We start from the raw sequence: 11,698 nt of genomic DNA on the forward strand, positions 1-11,698 counted from the left end.
TTTTATTCTTTCCATTCACCATGTTGTTCTTTTATCTCTTTTTCGACTTCTGTAGAAATGATCAATTTTCTTCCTTCGAGTATCTCTACTTTTGCATATTTACTTTTAAATTTAGCAAGCATACCATTCAACAATCTTATAGATTAATCGATAACCCTTACTTTCCTTTCAAACAAAATAAGGACCTTAGGATACTTTATCTGTAATCATTCTTTCTCTCTTCTCACATATTATTATTTCTAGTATTTTAGTGACATCTTTTTTTTATAACTTCCATTAGTGAAGTTATAACTTCCATTATAACTCTCAATAGTAGCTTTTGCTACTATTATTTCATACACTCGTTTGCTTAACTTTGACTATATATTTATTAAATTTACTCTCCACTGCTTCGTTTCAAAACATCTTTATTGAGAAATAATTCACATACTATACAATTCATCCATTTAAAGTTTACAACCCAATGATTTTCAGTGTATTCACAGAGTTGTGCAACCACCAACAAAATCAACTTTAGAACATTTTCATGACCCCAGAAAGAAACCTCACACCCATTAGCAGACATCCTCCCCATTTTCCTCCAATTCTCCCAGCCCTAGGCCACCATTAATCTATTTTCTATATCCATAGATTTGCCTATTCTGGACATTTACAGTGATGAGTCGCACAATATATGGTCTTTGTGACTCACTTTCTTCATTTAAAAAAATATCTTCACCGTTCAAACATGCTTTAGTATGTATCAATACTTCATGCCTTTATGGCCGAATAATATTCCATTGTATGGATATATCACCTGTTATGTAATCATCTATCAATTGATAGACATTAGGGTTGTTTCTATATTTTGGCTATTGTCAATAAAGCTGCTGTAAACATTTGTGTGCAAGTTTCTATATGGACATATATTTTCATTTCTCTTGGTTATATATCTAGAAGTAGAAATACTGAGTCAAATGCTAACTCTCAGTTTAGCCTTTGGATGAATAGCCAGACTGTTTCTCAAAGAGGCACTATCATTTTACATTCCCACTAGCAATGAGAGTTCTAATTTCTTTATATACTTGCCACTCTTCCTATTATCTGTCTTTTTATTATAGTCTTCCTCATCTATGTGAAGTGTTATTTCATTATGGTTTTGGTTTGCATTTCCCTAATAACTAATAAGGTTAAGCATATTTTTTTGTGTATTTATTGGCCATTTGTATATTTTCATTGGCTATTCAGATCCTTTGCCCATTTTTAAATTGGATTATCTTTTTATTACTGAGTTATAAGAGTTCTTTATATATTATAGATACAAATCATCTATCATATATATTATTTACAAATATTCTCCCACTTTTGTGGTTATCTTTTCACTTTTTGGTCATGTTCTTTGAAGCACAAAAGTTTTAAATTTTGATGAAATCTAATTTATATATTCTTTCTTCTATTGCTTGTGATTTTGGTGTCATATCTAAGAAGGTTTTGCCTAACCAAGGTCATGAAGGTTTATCCCTATGTTTCTTCTAAGAAATTTATGGTTTTAGCTCTGACATTTAAGTCTATGGAGCTTTTGTTTGTTTGTTTGTTTGTTTGTTTGTTTTTGTTTGTTTGTTTGTTTTTTGTATATAGAGTGAGGAAGAGTCCAACTTTATTCTTTTACATGTGGTGATCAGTTATCCCAATACCATTGTAAAAGATTATTTTCCCATCATTGAACATTTTGCACCCTTTTGGAAAATCAATTGACCATAAATGTAGGGTTTATTTTGGGGTTCTAGTCCATTTATCTGTATGTCTATTCTTAATCCAGTATTACATTGTCTTCATTATTGTAACTTTGTAATAAGTTTTGAAATCTGGAAGTGTGAGTCCTCTAACTTTGTAGTTCTTGTTCAAGATTGCTATTCTGGGTCCTTTGTATTTACATATAAATTTTAGTGCCATCTCAATTTCTGCACAAAAAGCCACGTTGGATTTTGATAGGCATTGCATTGAATCTGTAGATGAATATGGGAGTATTGCCATCTTAACAGTATTAAGTTTTTCACTCCATGAACATGGGATGTCTTTTCATTTATTTAGGAATTCTTTAATGTCCTTTAGTAATGTCTTGTAATTTTCAGAGTACAAATTTTATACTTTTGTTAAATTTCTTTCTAAGTAGTTTATTCTTTTTGGTGCTAGTATAAATGGAATTGTTTTCTTAATTTTATTTTTAGATCATTCATTGCTAATTTATTGCTCCTTAAATTCTTTCTCATGGGTTCATTTTTCCTATTCCTTGAAGTACATCCTTATGTAGTTCTTTCATAAAGAATCTGTGAATGGAAAATTCTCTTAGTCCCTGTCTGAAAATGTCTCTTTCACTTTCATTCTTGAATGATAATTTTACTGGGTATGTAATTGTAGGTCAGCAGTTCTTAATATCGTTTCTTATTTTATTTTGGCCTCCATTTTTGCAGATGAGATGTCAACTCTCAGTCTAATTGTTCCTTTGCAGACAATGCACCTTTTTTTTTACTGGTCGTTTTTAAGTTGCTCTAAGGTTTATTTTCAAGGTTCCACAGTTTCACCATATATATTTGAGGTTTTATTTTTTTTTATTCTAGTCAATGTCTGTTGTGTTTCTTAAATCAGAGGATTTGTGTTTTTTATTAACGGTAGAATATTCTCAGTGATCACCTAGTCGAATCTTACATTCTCTCCAGTCTCTTTCTAGAATTTCTGTAAATATTATACTTTCTCATTTTATTCTTCCATTCTCTTTATTTTTGTCATTAAAAAAACTCATTGTGAATTATATTTTGAAATACTTTTCAGATCTATATTCTAGTTCTTTGTTGTGATTTTTAATTTAACACAAAATAAGTGAGTTAACTCTCCTCAAAGAGAATATTTAATCTCAAAAGGAAGACTAAAGTTTCATCTAGGAGAAAAAATTTCCATAAAAAAGGCACTATACCTTCTCTAATCATACACTTTAAAAATAGAGAATGATCCCTAAGGTGGCTATGAATTTTTAAACTGTATTTGTTAAATGATCGAATTTATGCTGAGAGAATATCACTGAAAATGGTGGTAGGGGAAAAAACCACGTATATCACACTTTTACCTATTAAACCTGACCAGTCAGTAGAATGCAAAAGAGCATATATTTGGGAGTCAGCTAGACTTGGGTTCAAATGCTAGCTTTGCCATTAACCAGTTATGGGACTTGGGCAACTATTTTTACCTCACTGAGTCTCTCTGAATCTTACTTTCATCATCTATAAAATAAACCCGTCAGCGTTGACAGGATGAACCAATGATATGATATATATAAAATACCTTGTGCAATGTCTGACCTATGGTAGGTGTTTCATAAAGGATTATCATTATTTCTTGCTTAAAAACCTTAATCAGAATTGGTGCCATCATGTTGGGTATCCTCATTTAGTATTTGAGATCTTCTCATTAGTCATGTCCCATCATAACTCCTTTGCTATATCCCTAGAATACACAGAATCATAATTAATCCAAGTAAGGGATGGAATAATTGCTTGTGGGAATGTTTGTGGTAAGTGATTTTTCACGTGCTTTTCTTCTTCAGCGGTCCCCTTTAACAGCTATCGAAGGCCCCAAATAAAACATTCTGGGGTCCTTTCTTGCAGCAGGTGGTGTAATGCAAAGTCTCTCTCAGAAGCACACCCTATAAGCAAGACCTCTAGGACTTTTAAATGATAAATGCTTAGGAAATTGATTCAATCAAAATGGAACTGTTATAAATACACTCTCGCTGTAATTTTTCAAACAAATATATTTAATTCTGTCTGGCAGTGTCCTCTAAATTGAATTCACATTAGATAGATGAGTTCATGGGAAGAACATATTAATGTAGGAATTACTCTGCCTTTGGTAGGAGCACTCAGTATCTCCAAAAGGTGAGGCCGTCTCATGCTCTGGGTGTGATGGCAAATATTGCCTTCACATTAATTCTTTCTTTAGTGATAATTATGAGAGGAAATGTGATTTTTTTTATAAGCACATTTTAATATCCCTATATGTTTAGTATATTCAGGTATTTTCAAGGATAATCTTCTTGATTGAATAGCCACCAGAATGCAGAATAAATCCCATCTTTATTAAACAACTTCAGCTTGACTATTATCTGCAACCTATAGATACACATGTCATCATTACCCAGAGCACAGAAGGCTCGAGCTATTGGCAAAATGGTGATCCCATTGTTAATATTACTAAACTATCTAAGGTAGGGGAACCTTAAATAATTTAGTAATATCAATAATCATAATAGTTAATATTTATCATATGGTCTCTGTGTGCCTGATATTAATATATATTTATATGTATATAATATATATTAAATTTAGTCTTTACAGTAACTTTGAGAGGGAGGTACTATTACTAGCCCTGTATTATAGATAAGGAAGATGAAGCACAATGTGTTAAGTGCTCAAGTACGCTCGGCTAGGCAGTGGTAGAACTGGATTTACCAGGAAAGTCATCTTACCTTCACCACGTGAGTGTGAGGAGACCCAAAGGTGTAGAGGGCGGCCCTCTCTATGCTCAGTGATTCCTGGAGTCAGCCATGCTTCTGCTCATCAGTCTGGCATGTAACACCTCCAGAAGTACTGTCAAAAGCCTAAAATTCCAAAACTTTAGCTCTGCTTAATTTAAATTATAATTTAAATTACCTCACCTTAACAGTTCCACTGGCATTTAGGCAATAGTTCTGCCCTTCCTTCCTTCCTTCTTTCTTCATGTTTGCTGAGTGCTTGGAGATAAAAAGAGAAGGAGGAGGAGAAAGAGTAAAAGATCCTCTTCACTTGGGAAGCTTGCATTCTAGGGCAGGAAGTAGGCTGCGTAAATGTGAAACAACTAGAAAAATGACATAACAGTGTTTGGTCACAAGCTGATCACACCTTAGGTAGCACAGGAAGACCATTTCAATGTCTTCAGCATATTCCTCATACATTTTTGGCCTCTAACATGCCTCTCTCTGGCGGAGTCAATGTACCATGTCCCCATTCTATGGCCTTCCCACCCACTGCCTCGACTCTGCCACACTCCTTGTTGCCACACTGCTGCACTTGCTGCCCGTGCCTCATAGGGCCTTTTTGGTAGAGCAGGACCAAAGTACTCTGACCAAGTTGGCATCATAAATTTCAAACCACTCGAGGTGAAATAAAATTCTACCTCCTAAACTGACAGAGGTACAATCAAAACAAACTGGCTTTAGCACGCAGACTAATTCTTGTATATCTTGAGAGGAGTCTGGAAACAATGAGCGATAAGCAAGCATTTCAGAAAGACCTCCTTAAAAGTTGATATGGTGATTATAAAATAGAGAGATTTCTAGTCTCATCCTCTGTACTAGGTTGTATTAGTTAGTTTAGGCTGCCGTGACAGAATACCAGAGACTGTGTCTTAAACAACGGAAACGTATTTCTCCCAGTTCCAGTGGCTGAAAGTCTGAGATCAGGGAGCCAGCATGGTCGGGTTCTGGTGAGGGTCCTCTTCTTGACTTGCTGGCAGTCACCTTGCTGTGTCCTCACGTAGCTGGGAGAGGAAGCTCTGGTGTCTCTTCTTCTTAGAATAAGGCCACTAGCCCTATCACGGAGGCCCCACCTTCATGACCTCATCTAAACCTAATCACCTCCACAGAACAAACCCCAACTCTCAATACCATCACATTAGAGGTTAGGTTTCAGCATATGAATTTTGGGAGACACAACCATTCAGACCATCACATAGGTGAAGGTGCTTTTAGCTCCTAGAAGCAAGAGTAGTCCCCAGCTCTCTTTTCTCCTGCTCACCTCCCTTCTACCCACCCCACTCTCACCTCTACAAGCTGGGCCTTCATACCTTTCCTGGATGATTCACTACCATGTGGAACATTTACCTTTATGAAAGATCGAAGCAGTTCTACCAGTTCATAGACTAAGGAAGGTATCTAATGTTAATTCTTTATTCCATAGAACTTCTGAAGAATGGAGCTCAGACATTTTTCCTTTTGTAAATCATGCACATAAAGTATGAAAGAGCATAACATCCATTCATTGAAATTCATCAAATGATATCTCTATAAAGCTGACTTAAACTGGAAAAGAACTGGTTATAATACTAAAATCAAGTTCTTCTCACATTCCTGTCACCCAGCCACTCTGTTCCTCCCCAGAGGCCACTGCTATTATCTTTTTGGGGGGACCGAGAATAGAGAGTAGGATGTAGCCTTCCAGAGATAGCCCCCCTGCGTGCACTCATAAACGTTTTTTAACAAAATAGACATGGCAGAATTTGGTCCATTCAGCTCTCTTTGCTTTTATCTCTTAATAATGTGCTGTGGAGACAACTCCAGGTCCCCACAGTCAGTACCCCCTTTCTTTTAATGGGCAGCATAGTTTCTCCCATTAGGATACAGCATAGAATTCATACCAGTTCTTTTCAAAGAAACATTAGGTTGTTTACAATCTTTTGTTATTTTAAACACTGCTCACATGCAAGTGTAGCTACAGAAGAAATTACTATATAAGTAGAATTATTGGGTCAAATGGTATGCACACTTTAAAAAGCTGTGAAACACTTTAAATATACAGAAAGTATAAAGAATAATGTAACTAACACTCTACCACATTTCATTTAGGAAGCACTGAAGTGTAAACTCACGGGTTATACATTAATGATTTGGAATAAGGAGGTTATCTGATTTTGCTTTAAGATCTGGAAGCCTCACTCAAATGTTGCTAGGATGGTCCATCTAGTGGCCTTAGTGATGTCCAAATTGGATTGTTTTTGTAACCCATCACCTGTGTGTTCCTGAATATAAGTTTTCGGCATGCTTAACCCTAATCAATGAGAGTACCCAGACATGGCCTGAGAAGGTGTGGGCATTGGCAGGGGCCTGAATTAGCTAAAAGGTGACTGCATAGACCAAGAAGAGTCCACTCCAAATATCCAGCCATGAGTAAGTGACTTCACAGATACTAGTTTTACTTCTTATAAAATGGAATGAGTTTTCATTTTTATTTTTGTCTTTTAAATTGTAGCTTAATCTTCATAAAGGCCTATATGTGTGTGCTATATATATATGTATAATTTCCATTATAATTTATCACAGACTGTGTACCTTCTGCGAGGATTTTAATAAAACTTTTTCTGAATAGGAAGTCAGGGGTTCTCTCTGTGCCCCATCCCGTGCTCACATTGTGTTCACTTTCTTTGCCAGTTGCACGTGTAGCGTTAAGGTTTTCTAGTTTTCCTTTGAACGACAATTGCAGTACTAAACACAGCCTAGTAGCTTTCAAACTATTATTTGTGTAGATGGCTCTCAAGTGCTTTAAAATTTACTTAATTAAAATTCTAGAATGATATCATTTCCGTGGGTCACGTTGGTCTCACTCTTACCTTCCTCAGTTTCCTTTCACAGCCCTTTACTTTACCAGAATTCTTGCTGAAGATGACTGCAGCCTGGCCGACTGCTAAACTCATCACTTATTACTTTAAAAAACCCACTAAAATAATTAAAAGCATTTGTTGCTGAGCACAATGAAGTTAAACTCAGCTTGATATTTAGACATCTTACTGCCCCAAGGATGCAGCTAACTTATCCTAAAAATGAAAATGAAAAGGCTGCAGTTTCCAGAGATTCCTATTCATCTTTTAATTCTTCTTTTTTTTTTTCTTTTGATTTTATTATCTGCTTGCAGTTCAACAAGAGTGAACAAAGGATATGCACTATCTTTTCCCTTTATGGCCAGGACATAGTAAAATTAGCACAATACAATTTATTGCCCAGGCAGGCAAGTATCGCCATGCACAGGACAGACCTCTCGTGCCTCTATATTTTTCCCTCCCTTAGTGACAGAAAACCCATTGGACTCCAGCAGCAGCTGAGCTCTGGCAGCCATTGGCCCCAAATCTCTACCTCCTGCTTTTCAGTAGGTAGAGGGCAGGTGAGGAGGTGGCCAATGGGTGGTTTGTATCCAGGAGAATATGGCACAGTTAGCTATTTAAATCCAACCAGGATGATGTAAGCAAGCAGGGCTGAAAGGGTTAGGAAAAAGCTAAAGGAAGGAGAAATCTTGTCAGGATGCATTATTTACAGAGAGCTGGGCTGAAGCTAAGCAGAGACTAACACCCACCACCTGTGCACTGAACCAAACTCTTAGTGCTTGTTGCCTCCTCCCAGCCCTCAGGAAAGGGAGAATGGCTGCACAAAATAATCTGATGCTAAATGGTGTGGGAGAGTTTAATTCTTGTATGATTTTTTTAAACTGGGAAAGCAGGTCTTTACTTAGATAAGAACACGTCCGCCCGCTCTGGTTTGCAAACTGCTGGGGTTTCACAGGAAAGCTGGGCCATCTCTCTCCCACTGATAAGAGAAAAGCCGTTTGCTCCCGCCCCTGGAAGTCTGTGGTCCCAATAACCCTGCGGGAAACTTGCGAAGAGGGTTCTCAGCGTGGATGCCGTTTTGCAGCATGAGCAAATGTTCAGGCTCAGGAAATGATGCTAAAGACATTTTGAAAAAAGTAAGATGGGCTTGACACAGCATTGGCACAGGATATGTGACGGGAAGCGGCATGGTGAGTGGTGATAACGGTCCCCGGGGCCAGGCAGGGAGCTGGTTTCACAGCCCAGACTGAGTCTCTGTGGTAGGAGGGGCTCAGAGCACTGAGGCTGGGAAGCCTCATGAACTGCCCGGTGAGAGCAGAAATCTGGCCAGGTCCCTGAGGAGAAAGGGCCAGTCCATGAGGAAAAAGGGTGAGGCCCCTGGGACCACCTTTTTAGCAGCAAGAACTTGACAGTCAACTTGTACACATACCTCATTTAAAAAAAATTGTGTTGGTTTTGGCTGTTCTGGGCTCTGCTCACACCTTTTTCAAAGCACCTCCCATAGACAAAGCTGGCCTGGGGACAAGAGGGGCTGCACCATTTGTCCTTAGGGTCTCTCAGGGAGAGGCTGCACAACGCCACTTACACAGGTGCTCAATAAGAATTAGATGGAGAGGACATGCCAATTACTGTTAATGATGGGGGTAAGTTAATAACGGCAAGATGCCTGTTTCCGGGCAAATCCACCCCAGTGCGATAGAACCCACAGCTGATCTGCTTAGGAAGGTGGCTTTTCTTCCAGATGGCCACGGCCTTTGTGTCAGAGAAGGGCTTTCCTTCAAAGTCTGGCGCTCCTTGTTTGCGATGCAGATTAGGAATTCGTTTTTACTTGCCACTCTTAAAAAAAATAAACATTCTGGGCACAAGAAAAGGAGCTTTTCAACTCTGAGAGTATTGTGTCTGTTTGAGTACATATGGCAAGACCCTCTCTTAGATAATTAGCAAGTGCTCCTGGCACCGCGGCATTATTCCATGCTTCCACCCCCAGCACTGTTCCGACAGCTCTGTTTTAAAGATTGCTGTTCACTTAGGAACTTTTGCTGTAGAGAGCAGAGGGGAAAATTTGGTGATGATTTGAATTTAGAGCAATTATTATATTTGGTTTGTGTTACTCCTGCAATATTTTTCCTTTTTTAATTGAGGAGTAAGGAGGGAGGTATTAATATCTATTTGCCATTTTGTTTCTCTAATGTTATTGCTGCTGTAATTTCAACAAGTGTGGGAAGGCAGAACTATTCGAAGACCCCTTTACCCAATTTGAAGACCCCTTTAACCAATAAATTATACATGAAGTCTGAAGGGGGTCACTAAAGGATACAAAAGAACCAGTTTAAGGAAGTGACAGAGATCACAAAGAGGATAATTCCATAATATTGCAAAATCAACAGTATCTCATCTCTCTCGAGCACACCCAGGCAGAGAAAGCTAGAAATCTTTATCTCTGGGTACACATGATACCTGCTTCAAGGTGCTCAAAATCTAGTGAAAGAAACTAACATGTATACAAGTAACTCTAAGACACGGCACGTACGTGACAAAGTGAAGTGTACACCAAATGCAACAAGAGTGCTGAAGAGGCAGTGATTTGTTCCAGAGGTGAGGCCTCCACATTGGACCTTAGGGATGAGGAGGACTTCAACAGGTAGAATGCTGGATATGCCATATGAAACTCTGCAATCTTAAAAAGGAAAAGAAAAAGAAAAAAGAATAGTCTATGTGAACAAATAGAACAATACAGATTACATTAAAAAAGGAGGTTTTTGGCAATGTGTGTAGATTCCTACTTTTAAGGTTATATTTATATCTCTATCTATCTATCTATCTATCTATCTATCTATCTATCTATCTATGCATGCATAGTAGTTGAGCTTTTAAGCTCTAAAGGCAGACTGGATTAAAATCTACACTCAATACTTTCAGTGGATTGTGTTATTTTTGAAAATTTTTACTGTCTCTTCCTGGGAGAAGGTTATTCTTTCCTGTTCATTGACACCAGCCTGGTCATGTGACCTGCTTTGGCTAATGAAGTGAGGGTAGAAATGAGATATATCTCTTCTGATTTGCTTCTGCCATGTTCTCTTTCCCCAATATTCTGATGATCAGCTAGCTCCCAGACAGAGGGTGATCCTTAGGCTTCAGCTTGGTTCCTGGAATGACAACAACATGGAGCAGAGCCACACATGGTTGACATGGTTCATTAGCATAAGCAAGAAACAAACCTATGTTATTGTCAGACACTGGAATGTCAACACCGTAGCATAACTCAGCCCAAGTTGACCGATAGACAGACACCTTACAACCAATGGGATTTTATTCGACCTCTTTAAACTTCAGTTTCCTTATCTATAAAATGGAGATATTAATAGTACCTACCTCAGTGGTTCACTGTGAGGTGGAAAAGCTAATTTTAAAGCACATTGCATGGTATCTAGTCCATAATAAAAATTCACTAGCCATCTTTAAACCTGCATAGAAAAATGTCTGGAGGAATATAAACTAACCTGTTAACAGTTCTCTCTTGAATGTGAGATTATGGATAACTTTCATTTTCTACTTCATTTATTTCTTTAATCAAATTTCTTATAATGAGCATATACTATTTTAATAATTTAAAATATAGACATTTCCACTTTGGAAAAATGAACAATAGCACCCTGTACATTTTTCGGTCACAGTGCTCACTGCACCAAACTTGGCTCCTTGAAGAAAGGGGCTATGTGCATTGCTCAGCGATACAAAAATCTGGCCTACTGGATAGCACAGGATCCATTCTCAACACATGTTTACACAAGTATAATTGATCAGTTTCTTATCTGAATGATTAGCAAATGGTAGGTGACAGTTTGCTGTTTCTGAGATGAGAAATCCAAAAAAGATTACTAGATGGGGCACAAACCCAGAATACGGACATTCTGAGTAGCTCATAGATATATTAACTGGGCACTGGAAATAGTAACTTGGAAATCAGCGCTATCAATGTGGGGCTCATTTGACACATCAAGGTGATTAGTCAAATACGTAGGTGGAGAGTGGGAGCCTGAGCTCTCCAGTTCACTCTAGTCCCCACCACTGCTAATCGTCCCCTCAAGTCCAAGTCCAGGTATTTTTCAACAGGAACATTCATTTCACAATTATTTGTTGAGCACTTACCATGAACTGGGCCTTAATGGTACAGGAGTGAACAAGAAATGTTCAAATGTCTCTGCCCTCTAGCAATGTATGTTTTAAGGTAGGAGGTAAACAATAACCAATAACAAAATGAATAAGGAAAAGATAGAGTATATCTATAGTGATAAAGAGAAAAATAAAACATGAAAGA

Source organism: Pteropus alecto, unplaced genomic scaffold (genome assembly GCF_000325575.1).
Source record: "Pteropus alecto unplaced genomic scaffold, ASM32557v1 scaffold79, whole genome shotgun sequence".
NCBI lineage: Eukaryota > Metazoa > Chordata > Mammalia > Chiroptera > Pteropodidae > Pteropus > Pteropus alecto.